We start from the raw sequence: 22,046 nt of genomic DNA on the forward strand, positions 1-22,046 counted from the left end.
TGCTTTTACCATTAAGCCCCATCACTTTAACTTGTGTACCAGGTATCTACAGAAATAAATAAACTCAGGGAAATTAAGTTCAATATACAGACGTTTTGATTAAATGCTGTCTTTGTTTTCAGATTTTTCACTAAATGCTCACCACAGTCCTCTGTAGCCAAGAAAAAAATGAATTTAAACTGGAGGAAAGGGTAAAAATAGAAAAGAAAAATTAAGAAGGTAAAGAACAAATGCACGGTTCTGTCTGCCCGATTGGTCTCAGTCAACCAGGAGAAAAAAATTACTGAGATACAATCTGGTCCTTCCTTGAGAAGATAAATAAAAGCTGTTAAGTGTAATTATCTGTAGAAACATGAGAGCACCAAATATTGATATTCTGATTTGATTACTAACAAGAGGAAGATGCAGAAACTGCAAAGCAAGGATAACCTTTTACGACTCTGTTCCTATGAGTCAGAGCTGTTATTAGGAGGCGATTATTTTGGCTCCCTTGAGCTTTCTCAGTACTCCCACCCACAAACCAAAGTCTCAGTATAAATACTAAAACCCCATCAGGTCTGCCTTAGAGGAATATATATTGTGTTTTTCTATATTAACTGTAAAAGATGTGAATAACCTGAAAAATAGCCACAAAAACGTTCCATGTAAAGAAATTTGACATCTCTACTGCGTGTGTGATTAGTTTTGGACAAAGAGGAACAGCTTTTCCATCACACGTCACCACTAGATTCACTGAAGACTCACTAAACACATCCACAAGGGATAGAGAATAGTTAGAAAGTGGCTCAAACCACATTCGGCCAAGACAGAATCACTAAACCACTGCTGGTTGATAGTGGGTAGCAGCCAACCACATCACCCATAGCCCTTGTTGATTAAACCCATGCCTGCTGTCTCAGAGTCCCAGATGCCAGAGGACAGACAAGCACAGCATATGTTTCTCCATGCATATATTCAAATACACATCGAGTATTTGCTCAGTTTGGCAAAGTTCCTTATGTGCAGATGCATGGCTCCCACCCCTGACAGCAGATGCAGCACATTGCCCAGTGACATTATGCAACAGAGAAACTCACCAGCTGCTCCCAGTCACACCAGGATTCCATCTGTCTGGGATAATGGTAACAAGAAAGGTGAAAGAAAAGGTGGAAAAGCTAGCAAGTTAGGGCAGCATTATCTGAGAGTCTGAGCAATTCAAGCCACTTTCCCTTGTGAAGTTGCATTGAAGCATCTCAAGATCATTTAAAAAAAAAAAAAAGGAAAATAAATAAGGAAATCATTCCCTTTAAGTGCACAACATGAAACTGACTTGAAGAATAGTCAGCCTAAAAAACAATTCCTCAAGGAACTGTTTGTAAATTGTACTCTGTGCAAATGTTGGTAAATGTTTTAGCAAATGAGTATTATGAAAATTTTAATTGTTCTCTAAAGAGCTGCTGAATTTTAAGATTAAATTCAAGTCACTGAAGTGTGAATTGCAGGAATTGTAAATCTAGCTAAGTGCCGTAGCTTCATAGCATCTTTACCATGGAAGAGATGCACAAACAACCACAGTGGTGCCACCTTCCCAAAGAAGAGAAAGGGAATAGCCCTATTAAGAAGGAAAAAACCCCAACTCATCAAGGGTACCATTGAGGACCTCTGAATGGCACCAGCCTCTCTCTGCAACAGATCAAAAACCTAGCATACATACCTTAAATTTCTCTAGTCGTATTAGGTGTTAATCTATGGATCTTTGTTCTGAGAAGATCTCTGATTTTACAGCCTAAGCTTTCCAAACATGGACCATATTTGTCCCTGATGTAATTCTTAACTGAAACAGATTAACTTTGACCAGTCAAATTCAACCAATTTAATAGCTGTCTCCACAGAAACATATTAACCTTAACTGAAATCAGTGCTGCTGGTCTGCAAAACCTGTTTCATTTTGGACATCATCTCTTACCACGTGTCAGGCCTCACTCTTTCTTTGGCGAGCAGTTTTTTGACCCTTGGACAAGAACTCACTTGGCAGCCTTTACATCACAGACACTGTTTTCATAAATACACATCAACACAATGTGCAGAGATTCAGCACCTGACTGTAATGCCAGGCAACACTATTACCAGCTTTTTAAAGCTGAGAGTTCCCACTCAATGTCTTCTTTTTTTTTTACTTTATAATTATAGACATACTTGTCAGGCTGAGTGCTTATTAACAGGTATTCAACCACTGAACTAAGTCAGCATCATCTGTTTTCACCAATGCAAGAAACAGAACAGCCAGAGATTATTTCAAGCACTTCAGTGTGCCCAAGAGTTAAGTGCTTCATGGGAAACTCTTACTGTAGAAAATCTGTGCTCCTCCTTTCATTCTGGCCTCAGACCAAACACATAATGTGGCTTTCAGTTCTTGTTTTATACATACACACACATGCATTATGTCTTTTTCAACACAGGTTAATAACAGCCAAAGCACACCAGGATTCAGAATACTTACTATCCTGAGGCCGTGATTTCTGACCTCAGCAAGTTTCAGAGGTACCCAGTGCCTCACAGGAACTCTGCTTCAAACTACATACCTAAACCTACAAACTCATCTTCCAACTACATACCCAACTCTCAAGCTGGCCACATAATGCACTTAATTTAGGACAGAAATGGCTCATTCAAGCAACAGTTAATCACATACATTATATTTTCCACTTACAGTATTCTGATTTAATTCTAAATTTCAGATCTGTTCCTGTGAGCTAAGACTTACTTATGCCAGGAAGTCTTACCTGTGCTGGAAAGAACTGCTGTGGGATCAGTACACATTAACACTTTTTTTAATGTTAAAAACTTTCAGAGTAGAACACAAACAATTTTATGTATCTCTAGATACTTTCTGAACCTTAACTTCATTATATTTCTGTACGAAACAGACATTTCCAGAGCATCCAAAGATTTGCTCCACCAGTGCAGGAAAAATCTTCAGGTTGCAGTGCAATCTTCATTGTATAAATCTAAGTTTGGAAAATCCTATTTAGAAATACTCATGCCACCACCTCAAGAAATCTCTACAGCTTAGCCATTAAGTGCTCTTCAACAGCTCTTGAAATAGGGCAAAATATGATAGAAAACTGCATATACTCAAAGAGTATTTTTATATAGCAAGAATCAAAGGGTGTTTTTTAAAGAACTCAGAACTAACTGTTCCAAGAGACGTGGCTTTTAATCATATAAACGGATAATCCAACACCGTCTTAACTTCAACCCTACAGCATTGTTTCACCATAATGTAATGAAGAGCAAACTGCATTCATAGCAGTATATATACCTAGCATATAAATTTACTGAGCTGAGTATTTTTTAGATTTTGTGTGTCAAGATTTTTTTCCAAGATCATTGAAGGTGACATTGAGAGTGAAACTAGGCTTTAGATTCACCTTGTGTTATGCCATTTTTTAACTCACAGTCCTGAACAGTTTTCAACTTTTAGCATTTTCATCAAACTTCAGCAAAGGACAGCAGTTTTCTGTTGGCAGAGCTGCACTTCCAGAGCAGGACTCCTGTTCCTCCCTCCTGTCCACCTTTCTTTTTAAATGCAGTTTCATGCATTAATTCACTTCACATGAAGACATCCGTTTGTGATCTGAAGACAAACCTCTGGACAGAAAGAGAAGTCCTCTTGAAAAAAGTTATTATATCATACGGACACTGAAAGAGTCCCAACACCAGTCTGGCACAGATGCACACTAACAGATGCATAACAAATTGTCTCTAATGCAATCTGCATCCAGCAATGATGCTGATAAAAAAGAATCCAATCTAACATTCAGCTACAGAGGGCTTCTTAAAACCTTTCTTTAACACACAATTTAAAAAAAAAAAAAAAAAAAAAGCAGCAGAGCACATTTGAAGCTTTCCATTTTCAGCAAGCTGTGACATGAAGATGGGAATTATCTTCAGCGCTGCCAAACAGTACACATTCAGTTAGAAGGGTAAAGGTGGTCTACAGATAAACTATTTTTAACATCTCAGAACCATACAATGGACTTTCACCAGCTGGAAAAATGGCTGTATTCAAAAGCCTTTAAAGTTACAGCTATCAGAAGGTAAACAAAATCATCTAAAGCTATTATCCTAGCAAACTGTAGGAAGATTATAAATTAATTTCTGCTACACATATTGCTTCCAAGATGTAAGTTTAAACATATAACATGACAGGAAGACAACATTTCCTACACTGCAATTCTTTGTTCTATATTTTGAAGATAAAGCTCATTTTATTTCTTGAATCTAATGAGATTTGGAAAACACAGTCCAAAGTGAAAGTTTACTCGTATAGTTGCTAGGCAACAGGCTTCTACATAAGCTGAACGATCATTTCATACACAACTATTCCTTTAAGGTCTCGCAGCATTTTCAACAAATTACCCAACTGATTTCCTGTTTTCCAGGTTTGCTACTCAAATTATTTAATGATATTTAAAATACATGAGACATTCCAAAGAGTTTCATTTTTTTCTACTGTAAATATTTAAAAGAAGCTTTCCCAAGCAGCAGCATCCGTATCAGCCTGAAGGGTACATTCCCAGCCATCATCTAGTAACAGACCTCCTCTGAAACCACTGATCCAGATTGAAGGGCCACTCCCAGGTTAACTCCTGAGGAAATCACAGAATAAACGTTGCCTGGCCTTCCAAAAGAACGAGCTATTCACCCTTGGGGCACAGCCAGCTTTACAATACCTAAAGCAAGGTTTTTTGTTTTAAACATAAGACCTTCCACAATCCTACAACTCTGGCAGTGGTGTGCAAGAATTGTATGCAGCCATATGGTTACCTCTAGCTCCTCTAACACACAGCTCCTCAAAATCTCTAACTTCAGAGCAATATTCAGCAGGGATAGTCCAAATGCAATGCTGGATCATGGATAAAGACACTCAATCATGGAAGGACAGGGCCTGATTATTCTGCTTTACTCACCTGCACAGGGAGAACCAACTGAAGAATATTTAGGTAAGTTGGTTTTGTCCAAGTCACCTGATGGTCCTGGTATAAACCACTGTACATTACATAAAATGTTAGATGAAACTCTGGCCCTTTAATGTCCTAACTCTGCCCCCTCTAAGTAAAATAAAATAAAATGAAATAAAATAAAATGAAATAAAATAAAATAAAATAAAATAAAATAAGTTAGCTTAAGTTTATTCCAGAATATTTCCAACTCTTGACTAAGAAGTTGCAGACATTTGCACACTGCTTTTAAATGACTACAAATAACACCAAATCAATCATTTCTTTCCAGGGAGGAGCTCTCCGTCTCATCGTAACCAGCCTGCAGAACGCCCTCATTCCCCTGCTCCTCAATGCTATCCCAAAATGATATTCTCAAAAAAAGAGGCATTATCAGTGTCACCATGAGAACACAACTGCACAAACAACAAGTTAAGTCACAACTTTATCGTTCATGCTACACTCAAAAGAGGTTAAATTGACTCCAGCTCTTGGAAAGTGTTACACTGTTTTGTGGGACATCCTAGAGCAAAGCAGGAAAAAAAACCCAAACATTCAGCATCTCCAGCAGCATATAGGACTGAGATACTCCGGCAGTTTCCCAAAAACATGTAAAGATGTTCTGGATTCTTTTCCCACTCAAATTCCTATTTCCTCTTGAAAGTGCAATATATGACTAGAAATCTTTCTATATCTAAAACCAACATAGTAATATAAAGGATAGAAAAATATTTTAAGAATAATGAAATTGGAAAACATAAGGAGAACTAAACCAAAGGCTTGTCATGAATTAATTAAAGAAATTCGTTTCCATGTTTAGTCAGTATTTTAACACAGAAATAGTCTCAATTTCTAGATGCAGATCTGGCTCAGCTTGGCAAGAATTCAAAGTCTATCTAAATTTTGCAGCTAGCATCAATTCCGTACTTCCAGGAAGTACGGAAAAGGATTACTAACATGAGTTTGGCATCCACGTTTTGTAGCCCTCATTTGGTTGAAATTATTGCATCATTTTAAAAAAACAACCTTTATCAAACAGGTTATTCTTGCAAGTATAACTCCATTTGATCATCGATATGAATTATCCCTTTCTCATTCCTTTTCTTCATAAACTTCAATAGCAGAGACTACTTAATAGCAGAATATGCATACACTTTACCCACCAAAAAAGCTGTAGATACCAGACTACTCACTGCAACATTACTGCTGTGCTGTTATAGAGATTAGAGAGAAAGGTTTGTGTTTTTTTAATAAAAGGTAAATAAATCCATATGAAAATACTTTCTTCAATTTTACACAATTTAAGGAGAGCTAAGTATTTGTCAGAATACTTTAAACTTTTTTTCTCCTACAGACTATAATGTCCTTCATTAGTTTGTGCTGGATTTCTGCTCTCCTAATTTCTTTGAGGGAAGTCAACAGGCTGATACAAGACTCCCTTTTTCTCTCATTATATAATGAAAAAGACATTATGAGTCCTTTCAGCTGTACGTAGCTGCTGGTAATACACGAGTCATCAGTTTGGTACCATTATGTCAAACAAATGACATCTGGCCACACTACACTATAATTGTTGACGTTTTTCTGCAATATTAAATCCAGAAGCTTTGCTCAAGCTACTATTCACTTACTCAGAGAAAACAAAGATATTACACAGTGTTATACAATAATGCAAAATCTTAAAAAAAAAAAAAAAATTTGCCCACCCATGCTTACTTCTCTATATATTACAGAATCACAGAATCACCTACTAAGATAGGTGATAACAAGCAACAGGCAGAGCAACACAGCTAGGCTGTAATAGCATTTTCTACACCAACCACTATAATTAAATAAACACATAGTAAGACAACATTTGAATATTTAGACACAGAAAATAAAGAGTACTGTAAAGTATTGGATATTATGACCATCATCCACCTCTTCTAGAGGTCATTTATTAGAAATTTGACCCTGAAAAATGAAACCTAATTGATTATAATATATGGGTGTCATGACTCACTTGCCAGAATGTAAGATGGACTTGAATAACTACAGGAATATGAGATGTTACTTTTCTTGCTATAGAGTTAAAAGTGTAGAGCAAAATAGTATCTTCAATACATCAACAGCAGGAAAAGTAAATCACATCTAAGTAGAAACTTTGTGTTTTCCTACTCAGGTCAAATCACTTCTACAGAATACTCCCTTTATCTGTGAAAATGAACAGACATATAGAGGGTTCCACACACAGCCTCTCTTCCTCAAGACCACTCAGGTTTTACATCCTGTGACTCATGCCAGGGCCACTGAAAAGAGTTACAGAAATATACGACTGACACAAAGGCTTGTGTAGGTTGTAGAGCCAAGGGATTTCTGCAGGTGCCAAGAGGTGAGTGAGGCAGGTGTGTCTCCACAGCCTTGGGAAGGGAGGATCAGGGATCTGACAGGGGAGCATGGGTTTGGTCCAAATTCAATTTGCCCACTTTCACACTCTGTATCAGCAAAAATAAAAGATTACTCATAGTACAATATTTACTTGAAAATCTTTGTTTTCCCTTTAATTACTGCTTTTGTCACTTACACTAATTTAGCACTTGCAGAGTTTCCACTGCCTAAGAGGCACAAAGAACGGTATAACCATGTTCATTAACTCTGTCAAAAAACCCACTCAGAGTATGCTTGGTGTCCCTGTATAAAGCACACAGATGAGGCTATTAGACTAGAAAAAACAAAGGAAGTAAAAAGGAGAAGTAAAGCAGGTGTGATACTGAAATAAAAACATTCCCTACAACCCAACTTCTTGTGTGCTTAATGGAAGCAAATCAGCTGCAATTTAGAGTCTACTTTCCAGAGAAGAAAAAAAAATAGAATTTTGAGCTCAGAAGTATGGAATAACTGAAGGTATTTTCATGCAGTTATCTCTGCATTTCCCCCTAACTTCTAAGGACTGGTGGTTATTTTGATTTAAATGGGTTGACACCAAGAACTTTTTTTTTTACAAAAACTATTACATACTCCTACCTTATTGTATTCAGATCCCTATGAATAGAGTTAGGAACATCTCCATAAAATTACAGCTTTAAGGTTTTATACTTCATATTTAAAAAAAAAAAAAGTAAAGACAGCAGGTCCTAAGATCACTTGACTGTGACAAATTGTCTCTCTCTGCTCACTTGAAATTGGCCCATGAGACTTCTTAAATCCCCAGCTTTGTTACTGCTAGAAGAATTGATTTTAAAGTGCACACTGTCATTATATACTTACATAGAGGTATATTTTAGGATTATGCAAGTGCTCGATAGATAATTGGTTCTTTTTGCCACATCTTAAGTTTCCTGACTAGAGAAAACAGATTAAAACCACACAAAAATGTGAATAATCTTTATAAAACAATGGCAGAAGGCCTGAATATAATTCCTAATTAAATGAATGTGACCTTCTTAAAACTGTCAGTCAAAATCAATATCTTATTAAACACAACAGAAATGTCTTTTTTGAAATTTCATTGGTGCCTATGTGTTTTCTAGGGATCACAGCACAGCAGTGTGGACCTCTGCTAGTAAATAAATAAATCCCAAGTTTGTGACATGACAAAACCAGTCACTTCCTTTTAGAGAACAGCTACAAAACCACAACAGGACAACAGCATCAGGCTTCCACAAGGTATTACTGTATTCGCGCCCAACATGAGGGCAACTAAGCCTTCGCAGTGGAGGCTGCACTTGCAACAGTGAGGCTCCTGAACTTCCCAGAAGACTCTTGGGTACCTTTCAGTCCCACAGTAGGGATACTTTCCTCAGATACAGCACTAGCGATGTGGCTTAAAGGGAGACATTGCCTCAAACCTCGTCGTGTGTCACAGACACAAAACACAAGATGAACATCTGCTCAGTAGAAACAGGACTCTCAAGACACAAAAACCTTGCCTGGAGCACAGGACTGCTTTAGAGAAGTTACCTCCTTCATTCCTTGCACATCCCTGCTAAAGTGTCTGCTTGAAGCACCTGCCTCACAGCAAGCTTTTAAGCAAGGAATGCACCACTTCTTCCCACACAGCTTGTCATTTTTGCATGCAGGTGGCTCCTGTGTCAGTGTCTACATAGAAAGCTGTTGTACAGGGGTACAGAGGTGTGCATTAAAACGATCCCCATGTAACAGCTGGCATGCCCCTGCTGGTTTTATTTGAGTGTGCTATTTATGTGAAGTGTCTTTCAGAGAGATGGGAGAAATCCTCAGTTTGAGCCACAGATTCCAGCTCCACAGACACACTCTGATCTGCTCAAACACCCCCCGCCCTCCCTATATTCACATTATAGCTTTGACTGGTCTTAAAAGATATTGATTGTGCAAGAAGACATGACACTCTGTTTAAAGAAAATAAGTTTAAAACCTTGAGAAACAAGAACTGGAGGACCTGTACAGCATGCCTGTCTGAAAACTATTCTTGTATAGAAAAAATTATTCATAAAAGAAATTCTTTATCAAAAGCTGTAGGGATCGGATGAAGTAATGACCATACTTCAGTCAAAGTAACTCAATCTTTTTTAGAAGGATTATGAAGAAGTTACAAAATACAAAAACCAGTTCTGAACACAGATCTTGAAAACATTCTTATTTCAAGAAATGTTGCCAGGGTTATGACGAAGTTTCAAAGAGTTGATTTTACTCCACAGAAACAAGTACTTGATTGCAAGCTATCAAACACTTTCAAATATATAGTAGGATGCAGAATATCCTCACAACCTACACGTGGATTCTGTAAAGATTTGTCAAGAATGTAATAGATCTAAATTGTGAAATACAGTAAACAAGATATTTTAAAAATAAATTCTGGCATATTTAATACTCCTTACATTACAGCTTACAATTACATTACAGCTATGCTCCAAAGGGAATGTCAAGAAGTCTTGTGCACAGGAAGAAGGCAGGGAAAAAAAGTCTGCTTGGTGGTCATAATACTTCTCAGTGAAGCCTCCCAAGATCTTCTTAGTGCTGGAATAGTCATCTAAATTTGACAGACTTCAGATCTTCAGAATACTTCAGAAGTATTGACAGGGTAAATCTACTTTTGACTTACCCTGGGAATTTAACTCTCCTTTGAGGGCCAGCTTCCTGCCCTGTTCTCTCTCCCCACAAGTTGCACACACCACCCTGGGGACTGCAAGACATAGCAGAAAGTTATCATCAAAGGCAGTACAGAGCTGGTGCTTTCCACAAGAGAGTCTATCATCTCCTAAACCTGATTCACAGGCTGACAGAAAAGGTCTGGAGACCTGAGCAGCACAGAGCTTTCAAAGACAAGCACTGAAACCTACAATTAATAAGTAATTAATTATAATATTGCTTGCCAGAAATGTTTAAATAACTATGGTAATTAAAGCCTTATTAAATACCTGGTTCTTGACTTTAACCGCCATCAACTCACACAGTAAAATGACATCCCTACCTCTATCTCTTCAGAGATCACAAGGAAACAGGAGTACAGAGGAATGCTGAACAGCATAGTATCATTGGTCTGTATTTTCTTTTTCCTACCTGCTATTTGACAGACAACAGTGTAAATAGTCATTTTCCACAGTACTTCAGCTGCAACAACAATCTATGTGAAGAACACTAGTGTAATGGAGTCCTCTCTATGCCACAGCAGAGTGAAAAAACAAGCTAATCAGCTCATTGTGATTTGACAGTACCTGGCACATTTCTCAGTATTGTAAGAAAAAATATTTACTAGTTCTGTGTGTGCTGCTACACAGAAACCTCTCTGCATGGGAAGCCTAATGAAAACACAATGCAGAGGAGCTTTTATGAGAAGGATGCCTAGAACAAAGAGCAAGTGACACCTGCTAGAGCTCAGATGTTTCTGTGTGCTTTCCACTTTCCTTCCTGAGAAATGAGCTATCCTTAGAAGCTTTGCTGAGCTTTTAAGATGATATCTGACAAGTAGTATATAATAAGTTAGCACATGATTAAAATAATACCTGTCAAGGTTAAATATAACACAGACATACTTGATTCTCTAGACAAACTCCCCAACAGAATCTCAAAGCTGCTCACATTCAGCAATGCATTGGTATATCACACATATGTGCTCCTTTGGATGCAATGTAACTACCAGTCTCCTGTATTTACTTTATTCATGTTTTACATTTCTGTATCACCACCACCACCCCTTTTCCATGCTCTTGAATATATTTTAATATGCCACTCAGTCTCGTTATCACTTTGAGGGACCTAAATACAACTTGTGAGCAATAAATGCTGAACGAATCATACACCCTGGCTACAGTAATCGGCAGTGGTGCGAGTCAGATCAGAAATTCAGCATCATCTATTGATAGCTAGGAAATTTTCTGCTAGTTTATGTGTGCATCTTTCCCCAATAGGAGCACCTGGAATCTCACCAGTTGCCAAGTAATGCTGCTCAGTTCCCACTGTGAAAGCAAAATTGCTCTACAGCTGTTTATTAATCTTTTTACCATGCTTCTCTCAAACACAGATCTTGGCTAGTTAGTTGGGATAACTTTTCTTTTGCTATTATCCTTGTGTGCTATTCAGAATGCATGCTTTATGTTACACATTAATTACAATTTATTAGAAGTGTGAATTATCCATGTAATACTCCCAGCGCAAAAATCCATTTTAGAACTCTCAGTTTCTGAAAGGTGTCAATCACCTCCAACATGAAAAATTTTCAGCAATCCCCTGAACTCGCCACCTAAATTTAAGATTTTTTCCAACACTCAGTAAATTTCCTAGCAAGTGAGTAATAAGTCATAAGCAATTTATTAACCTTCATTATCAAAGTAACACTGGAAATTCTAATATTGTTACCCTTGATTTGACAAAAATGTCCTACATTTCTGAACCATATAATAAAAGGGATCATAGTCTCAAACAGGTTTTTGAGACAGTTTTCCTAGTTAACAAAACTGCTTATTTCAGACTATTCTCTTTTAGTCTACATCTTGTTTTTAAAGACCTTTAATTCCCTTCTCATTTCTATCACCTCTCCAATTAACAGGCAAGCTAGACCTGACATCACCTTCCAGGATTAACCTCTATCAAGCAGTTCTAAACATAATACACTTCTACAAAAAAACAGTAAGCCATTCTGTGGAGACAGTGTTCTCACAGGAGAATGGATATTTGGTACATGAACTCTGAATAATCCCGAAAGATACAGCAAGGACATGAGAGGCCCGAGGAAGTTTAAGCAAGCAAGATAAGAAGAAGCTGGAATTCACTGAGTTAATGAGAACTGTGGACTGTGGGCAAGCTTTTGAGGTCAAGTTCTCACACCTGTGCTTAACCAATTATATGTTAGTCACTAAGGGTCTTCAAGACATGTATCCAATCATAACATGCCAAATCACTGTAAGTGCCTGTAAGCAACAGTATATAAGGAGTTAAGGCTTTGCAATAAATGGCTTTTGGTCTGATCATATTGGTCTCTGACTGAGTCCATATTTTTTCTGCAGCACCATTCAAAGACAAAATACAATAAAAAAACAACAAACCAAATAACAAACCAAAACAGAAAAAAGTATTTGCTGAAGAGAACGTATTAAGGAAATTCTCACGCAGTTTGAGTCAAGTAAATAGACAGATACATCTCAGAGTTATTGTTTGTATTACACTGCAGCAAGATTTCCAAGAACTAGCATCTGCCAAGTGGACATACTCTCTTTCCAAATCCTGTGCCAAGTGCCTTAAGTTAGTATCAGTTACGATTGCTAAGCAACAAACAGCAAGCGGGACAAGAACAGAGGAGTGCTCACACAGGAGTATCTCCCCTTTGAACTTCCATTTCCTATCATATCTCTGAACTACAAACTAATTAAATGGGTAAATCAATATGGAGACAAGAAGGGTGCCTGCAGTGACGAAGGAGAAGTAGGGCTGACACTATACGTAGTGTGAATTGGGAGCAAGCTGACAACACTATTTGCCTTATGAAACACCATGAGGCAAGGGACTGTCACTACAGCAACTGGACAGATTGGGTGAGAATACAGTTGTAAAATGTTTAGAGAAAATTAGAAGTAACTTGAGAGAGATGGAGTAGAGTCTTACCCTCACAACCACTGAATTACATGCCATTTCAGCAAAAATAATATTAAAAATTAAACTCAGAAGCAGCAAATACTTCTTCCAGCAAAAACAAAAAGAGCAAAACTGTTGCATCCTATTACTTTGTTTGTTTTCATTTAAATGAGAAGATGGACATTTCAAAATCTATTAATCAGATATTACTCAGCTCATTCCAAAGTATGCCTTTTCCCAAATCAACAGTTCTGCCCTTTCCTCCAAAGCCAGGCCTCTAACCCAGAACAAACTGTTCACTTATTTTGATTAGTCGCATCCTAACCTCAGGTGACAGGCTTGACACATTTGCTTTAAATGTAGAAAATAAAATCCTGTGATAGGTCTCCTATTATGCAACAACAAGTGTTGAATTTCATGCTTGCAGTTCTGGAAAACCAAAGAAGGGAACAGCAATCAGCAGCAAAACCTCTTTCAATATTTCCATATTGAGTGTTATCACACCACTTGTAGCTGCATTTGTTATTGTGCAATTAGAAAGATACGCAGAGAATTCTGGATGCCAGTGCTTCCACCTCTGTGGAAGGGAAACGGGGACAACACTTTCCCCACAAAGTGCATGCTGTGCAGATATGGCTCAGGCTGTATCTTTGGTCTCATCAAATAGCCCACAAAATGAAAAATCCTGTCAGACTGATGTTACATCTAAACCTACATAGAATCATAGAATACTTAGGGTTGGAAAGGACCTTAAGATCATCTAGTTCCAGCCCCCTGCCATAGGCAGGGACACCTCACACTAAACCATGCCATCCAAGATTCCATCTAACCTGGCCTTGAACACTGCCAGCGATACAGCATTTATCACTCCTTTGGGCAACTTGTTGCAGTGCCTCACCAGGCTCACAGTAAAGAACTTCTTCCTTATATCTAACCTGAACTTCCCCTGTTTAAGTTTGAAGTCATTACCCCTTGTCCTATCACTACAGTCCCTACTGAAAAGATACATACAGAACATGATTTTTAAGTTAAGTAATTTGATATTTGCAAGAGATTTTGGTGAATCATTTCAAAGGTATGATAATAAAATGGGGCTGGGGATGTGGTGTCTATTTATTCCATGGATTTGATATCATGAAAGAAAGTTAAATATATTAACAATACATTAGTTACTGAGAGAAAGATTATGAGTTTATTGGTGGCATAAAAATAAGATACTGCAGCAGAAATGTTCTCTACACAAGAGGAAAAAAGGAGGGTAAAACCTCACTGCAGTATAATGAATGCATGTATCAATCAATACAGAAGAGATTAGTGGGGGAAAGAAGGAGGAGGGAAGGAAATTAAGGACTCCAACAGGAATTAAAATGTCCAAAGCGATGAATATTTCTGATACTTATTGTCCCTATTATTCCTGTATTTATGGTTTTGGCAGAATGCCATGGAAAAAAAGCGCATTAAGCACCAATATACACCATATAAGGAGGGGGAGGAAGGGGGGGGGACACAACAGCAAACAAAGAAGACACAGTAAGGACTCTGTGAGAGATAAAAGAACTGCTGAAGACAAGAAATCTTTCAAAGTTGTCTTTGAGAAAAACAAATATAAGCCCTCCCCACAGAAAACAAACCATGCTGTGTTTCTGTTGAAACTGCAACTGCAACATTTCAATTATTCTCAGAGGGAAGCAGAAATATCAGGATAAGGCCAAACTGTAGTCAGCCTTAGAAGCATGACAACATTTTTGGGGGGTGAGATTAAAGTGATGTTACCATACATATGATATATTTTCATTCTTAATTTGAAAAAATATTTAGGGAAGCTACCAGAAGGGAGCACTGATGATGACTAAATGAACCTATTTGGAATTTCCAGCCAAAATTCTCAGTGCATCAGTTGGAAACTCCTGAGCTGCTTTAACTACCTAGCAGGGGGATGTTGTTTCCATGTTTCAGTGATGAGTACCTTTGTGGCAATCACAGTGTTTTCTGAGGATGTTCACTGTAGAAACAACAACAAATAAATTGTTAACAAGATTTACTCATCTGACTTTTCAGTTGTGTTTTGCCTTAGTCACTGAAAAGTTTCAATATCAGCCAAAGTATCAAAGAAACAGTTGCAGAATTAAAATTAGGTAAAGCTTTACAAGCCCATGCTAACTTTTCAGTGGATCACCACACACAAACATAGTTAACACAAAACAAAGCTCTTCTCCAACCTGTACCACAACTTAAAATTACCATGAATGACTGAAAAAAAGGAACAGCAAACATGAACATGTGCAAATTAAGTAATTCTTTCTCAACATCTTACAAATACCCTTAGGCATCATTTACCCATCTATTGCTCAACAATATGAAAAGACAGCTTGGAAAGTCTTCAGTTTAGATACAGACACTGGTTATGTGATGTCCAGATGCAACCTTAAATCCTGCTTCTCATGAGGCAAATCAATTATTTTTAAGGGTCACTGTATGAATAGATTAGACTTGACAAATTCTTCCATCACATTCTTATTTCCTACAATTAATGACAATTCTGATAAAAAGTGGTGTGGCTTTATTGCAAAAAACAATTTCAATTTCAGTCCAAGCAAGGTGCATTACTAACATTGCAAAACTAATTAATTTTGCTTGAAGCATTCTTTACAGAGATGCTTGTTTTGAACAATTTTCAGTTTAATGAATCAATTCCAAGCAGAGGAAATGCAGCATTAAAGAAAGGAAATCTACTTGCTTTTTGTTTTGTTTTAGCAAGTTTTTGTTTTGCCTTAAGATGAGTTGTTTCAAATTAATTCAGTTCTGGTGGTTGCATGCCACTTGGGCTGTGGAATGGTGCTACAAGGAGCGCCTACTCGGTTGCACTTCTTTCCCCTAAAGAAAAGGGAAACCAACCAATTCAGTTACCTTACAGCCAGTAAGACTACTTAATAAATAACTCTGAGTATTAGTCCTACAGACTAACAATCAGGAAGAATATAACAGAGCATCTGAGAAAAGAAGCAAAAAGAAAGTATGGCAACCATTCCTCTTCAAGTATAGTGTCCTGGGTTTAGCAGTAGCAGTCATTTTTCTCTTTCTTGGTAGCTGGTGCAGTGCTGTGTTTTGACTTTCGGCCTGGGAACAGAGCTGAAAACAATGATGTTTTGGTTTGGCCAAGGACTTTGTGAGCCTCATGCTCTGCCAGGGGGAAGGGAAGCAGGGAAGAAGCAGAGACAGGACACCTGACCCAAATTGACCAAAGAGGTATTCCATACCACAGCACGTCATGCCCAGGATGTAACTGGAAGTGACCCGGAAGGACAGGGGGTCTGCTGGGTCGGACTCGTTGTTCAGCGGGTGGTATTGTACTCTTTTCCCTTGCTATTATCTCTTATCGTTGGTGGTGGTGGTAGCGGTGGTGATTTGTGTTGTACATTGGTTGCTGGACTGTTCTTATCTCAGCCCATGGGAGTTGCATTCTTTCGATTCTCCTCCCCATCCCTCCGGGAGTGGGGAAGGGGGGGAGCCTCCGGGGAGGGGGGGGGATGTGGGCCTCGACTGCTTCCAGCCCGGCACCACTCACTGGGAGTGAGTGCACAAACTGTCTGGCTGGGTTTAAACCACAACATATAGCTACACCAGTTAAATAGCATCTACTCTCTCACATCTTTCTCCAGCAAATCAAATGTTCCAGAAATTCTCTCAAGGTGCTACCAAGATCTAACTTTACACTAAAACCACACAGCAAGTTTTACCCTTGCCCTCTCAGAGGGAGGTGATACTGGCTTTGGACCAAGTCAAACCAGCTGAAGTCCTTCTATAAGTATGGACTGAGTTTTGCCTGAATCCTATTAAGAAACATATGAAACATTAATAGACTTACATCAAACTACTCATGGTCTGGGCTGCGGTCTTCCATATGAGTATGGGGGGAATAATGCACCTTAGGCATTGCTGAGTACTGAATGACATCTCATGATACTCCTCATAATGAAGGTCTGAAAAATGAAGGATTATGGGATATACCAAAGAGGTGTTACCACAGTGGTACCACAAGAATTTAGAGTACAATATGCCATAAAAATTCTACCTTTTGTGTAGAAATCCAGAGGTTTCTATCTAGTAATGTAAATGGACAGAACTTTGATTGGGAATGCCTTGACATCAGGTGACTCACATGATCAAAGCCTTAAAATTAATGTCTATGCTCAAGAGAGACCTTCATCTCAAAAAGAAAACTTCAATTTATTCAAGTTGAAGTAATTGTAACAAGGAAAAAGAGCTCTATAATACAGTAAAGTGAAAAATCAAGAAGACTTTCTCTCTCTTGAGAGCACTTTTCTAGTTATTACTGACACTTGAGAAGTACTTGTAATCTGATGGAAACAAAAGTATTCAAACCCTTCACACCTTTCAAAATCTTTGAGGTGATACAGTCAATACCCACAGATTAAGTATTTAGCAGTACTGCTGGCTAAAATTATGTAGCTGGTTTATATAACAAAGAGTTAAGAGCCACAGCTCAGATAAATTATGTCTCCTCTATCTTTCTCTCCCACTATAGAGACAGAAACAAAATTGCCTTTTTGGCTTTGCCAACTCAGCAAGCATGCTGCATCGATACACAGACAGAATCAAGGAGGGATATTATGAAACAGTGATATCCTGTTACATGCAGAGACAATAGCTCAGTTTCACCCCCAGACTCCTCAGCACCTCCCTAGTGATTCTCCACTTTCCACCAGAATTACAAGAAAATAAAAGAGGGAAAAATAAACAGGATAGGAAAAAACCTAAACCACCCTTCTGCATGTATTGGTACTAGCCTGGTCTTTGCCTTCTCTCAACTTAATTCTGCTTAGTACAACTTCACTGATTGACAGCAGCACCAGGCTAGTAATTTACTTTGATTTCTGTCAGAGAATGTCCCTGCCCACGGCAGGGGGGTTGGAACTTGATGATCTTAAGGTCCTTTCCAACCCTAACTATTCTATGATTCTATGATTTTAGAGCCAAACCTAGCAACCAGCAATTCCTAACCTTAATGACGATTTTCAAACAACTTTCTTAAGGAAATAAAAGTATGCAATCACTCCATCATATCTCTGCCCCTTCCCTACTACAGTTTCAATCAATTTCAATCAAATTTGAGATACAGGTGGAAGCTTGCATGAATTAACACCCGGCACCACTGGGTTTTGTTGGATTTGGGTTTTTCTGGTTTGGTTTGGGTTTTTTTCCCCTCCAGGTAATCACTCAATAGTTTCCTCGTGTTCCTTTATGCTGCTGCTGCTGGTAGGAGGAGGATCTGGGTGATTATTTCCAAATCCATCTACAGTGGAAACACATTAATCTCTGTCCAGTTTCACTGAAGAAGACAAGTGAAGCAAGGGAGAAACCCCCTTATTTCACAAAAGCAGTCTTCCAGATGCCCAAGAGTTAACACTGTATCTCTGCATACTGCAGCCTCCACTTCACTCTGCAGGGAAGAAAAAGCCAATCATAACTAAAATCAGCCTTGGTGTTTAGTAGACTCTATACCCCAAGCTACTGAAAAAGCTACTTCCTAAATTACCTACCTTTAGCAGCAGCGAGACAGCAGGCATGCAAAAATTGAAAGAATGATGCAGACCTATTCTGTATTTGTTTTCTGATTGTTGGCCCAAAACAACATCAATTTTTAAAAGTCCTGGTTTCTACCCTTTGTGGACAAGGCAGTAGGACACAGCCCCAAACCATAGCTAGTATAGACAGGCAGACAGAGTGAGGGCAGAAAGGCAAGTAAATTATTTCAATTTTTCAGGTCTGAGCTGTGCTGCAGATATTCTGCACGGTTTGCCTTGGGGCATGGCTACTAACCTCTCTCACAAGAGGAAGAAATAAGTGCTCAGCTCTGAACCCATCCAAATACCTAAGTTGTCCTCACTTGAACATTCTGAAGGGAACAATCTGGAATGGACTCAGTGGCCGTTTTCCAAGCCCTGCCTCGTTCCCCTATATGTTGGAAATGAGCCACTTTCATCCGAACTTGTCCTCTACATCCTTTGGCTCTTGCATCATGACTGAATGCACAGTTTAACATTCTGATCATCAGCCCTCACTAAGATTTGTGAAACCACTTTTACTCTGATTCTTCTTGTTCCTTCTGGAAGACCTTTTTGTTTTTTTAACCTCTTCATTAAAGTCTCGTACTTCCCTCTTGCTCCATCACTGAACAACACCTGCTTTCTATAATAAGTGTCATGGCTAACTGTGGCAGTTCAGGCAAGCGGTACTGTATCAGTTTCAAAATAAAATTGTTACCACAGAGAGAAATGCACTGAGGGGTTGGAATCTGAATCTAACTGGTGGTTTAGGTGAGCATGCCACATTCATCTGCCTCAGGCCCCCAGTCCTATTCCCCATGTATACTGTTTTAACTTGCAGCAGTTACTCTAGCTTGGTGCTTTTGAAACTATGGATTCTGTTCAGAGGTTACCAAAATCCTGCCAGGAATATACATACCACCTCTAGTTTTTTTGTAAAAATTCTCCTCTGTTTAAGAGTGTTTATTCAGGGTAGTTGGGGGAGTTCCCTTCAGAATACAACAAATGCATGTTTCTGCAGAAACTTAATCATCCAGACTGTTACACCTAAATAAATGGTTATATGCATTCTGAATGGAGACAGATTTCTATTTGTAGATCATCTATTTATGACTGAGATGCATTTCAATATAAATTGCAGTACCTAATGCTAAGCTCTATATATGTCATTCACAATCCATTAAGGATTTTATTACATGTATTGTAGAAGAGGGAAATTTATAGTCCCCGTTTACAGTATTAATAAGAAATGATGAAACCACACTAAAGATGTATTGGGTTTTGGTTTATGTGGAGATTTACTGCTTAAGCATAGTTACAAGTCATGTTTTATAGTAATAAAAGGCATGATCTGAGTGCTGAGTAATGTATCTAAGAATTAAAAGATGCACTACTAAAATAATATAAGCTCTCGTATTTCAGCACAAACAAATACACACTTAGCATATTCTCAGTTGCTTGTTAAGTCGTAGCAGCATGTGGTATTGACTCGTTCATTTAAAAGCATTTACCAGGCGCTTCATCGCAGAGAGTTTCAAACACTTCAGTTTGCTTGAAAATTTGAAAAAAACACACACACACACAAAACAAAACCAAAAACCACCACAAGCAAAAAACCTCTCACACACAATTTATTCCTTGCATTCCATGCATCCTTTCTGAGTTTCCTAAGGTCATCCCTCACCCGCAATTATTTGACTATTAAACTGGAAATGCTTATTTCACTATTTTTGACTGTCAGCAGGGAAATGAAAGCTTTCCTTGTTACTTTTTTTTTAACTTACCTCTCAAAATTTCATTTTCTATTACTGTCTATGAATAGATCAGATGTTTGAGAAAAACATTTTCCTTATTTCTGCTGTGACACTGTCTTCAAGAGAGGCTATCTCCACGCTTGTTCAGTTCTCCCACTTCTCAAACATGCAAAGAAGAGAGAAGAACAATCTTCTTTGCACATATATGGTGTCCTAGGTTCAACAGTAGCAGTCATTTTTCTCTTTAGTAGCTGGTGTAGTGCTGTGGTTTTAACTTTCAGCCTGGGAACAGTGCTGATAACACTGATGTTTTCAGTTGTTGCTAAGAAATGTTTACTCTGACCAAGGACTTTCTGAGCCTCATGCTCTGACAGAGAGGAGTGGAAGCCGGGAGGAAGCAGGACAGGACACCCGACCCAAACTGACCAAAGAGGTATTCCATACCACAGCACGTCATGCCCACTCTATAAACTGGGGGCAGTTACCCGGAAGGGCTAGATCACTGCTCAGATCTGGCTGAGTATCAGTTGGTGGGGTGGCGAGCAGTTGTACTCTCTTCCCTTGTTATTTCCCTTATCATTATTATTATTGGTGGTAGCAGCACTGGTTTTGTGTTATACCTTAGTTATTGGACTGTTATCTCAACCTGTGAGAGTTAACATTCATTCCATTCTCCTCCCCATACTTCAGGAGCGGGGAGAGGAAGAGGGGGGAAATGAGCCAGCGGCTGAGTGGTTCTGAGTTACCAGCTGGGCTTAAACCATGACATATGGGGAAAGGTCATTGCTTAAAAAAGCATCCAAAGCAAATTAACACTTTCAAAAATATATGGCCACAGGTTTTGATGATCCCTCCCTTTAACCAAAATCCTGGGGAAGAAGACAAAGTAAGAGAGTGGAAAAGGTTATCGTGTGACTATTTCAAGTTTTGAGCTGAACAGTTATTGCTCTCCTCAGACATAGCTCTGAATACTATGGTCTACGTCTTGCTAGCCCTTTCCAGAGACTTTCACATTCATGAGTCCTCAGTCAATCCCCATTCAGCTGCTGTTACTTCAAACAACATGTACCTGAACAAAATTTCAAGCAAAGCATATCTGAACAGGTCTTTAAAGAAGTCTCCAATATCATCTTACTTTCTCATGCATAATTATTGGCTGGTTTCTAATGGAAATGGGAACCAAAACATTAACACATGGCATTACCTATCAGTCTTTCCATATTCAATTCTTGTAATACTTGAACATCTCTCACTAGGACATAAGGTTTGATGAGAGCACTACCCTGACGAGAAATACTTCAACACATATTGCAGAGGGAAGACAGAGGCAGGAGTAACTTGCTGGAAGTAAACACAATCTCACTGACAAACCAGTAAGAGAATGCTGAACTCTGGAGCACTATTTTATAAATAACGCACAGAAGTATACCACTGCTTACTTAGAGATTTAAGATGAAAGTAGGCAACCCTGAAACACCGTGAGACAGAAATCCTAAGATTTCAAGTGTTACGGTTTTAAGACTCTTTATAGGTGATAAATCCATTTTCTTAATGAAAATATTTCTTAATGAGATATATCTCCGGTCAAAACATTAGAAGTTAAAATACACACCCATGAATTTCACAGTATTTATTTGTTTGTTTGTTTGAAAGCATGAATCTTCCTTTCATCAAGTAAAGGTGGGTTAACAAAGTCACCGGGAGGTTAAACAAGTTAC

Source organism: Neopsephotus bourkii, unplaced genomic scaffold (assembly GCF_033783945.1).
Source record: "Neopsephotus bourkii isolate Nb327-2 ecotype Australia unplaced genomic scaffold, CSIRO-AGI_Nbou_v1 NB_1634, whole genome shotgun sequence".
NCBI classification, from domain to species: Eukaryota; Metazoa; Chordata; class Aves; order Psittaciformes; family Psittacidae; genus Neopsephotus; species Neopsephotus bourkii.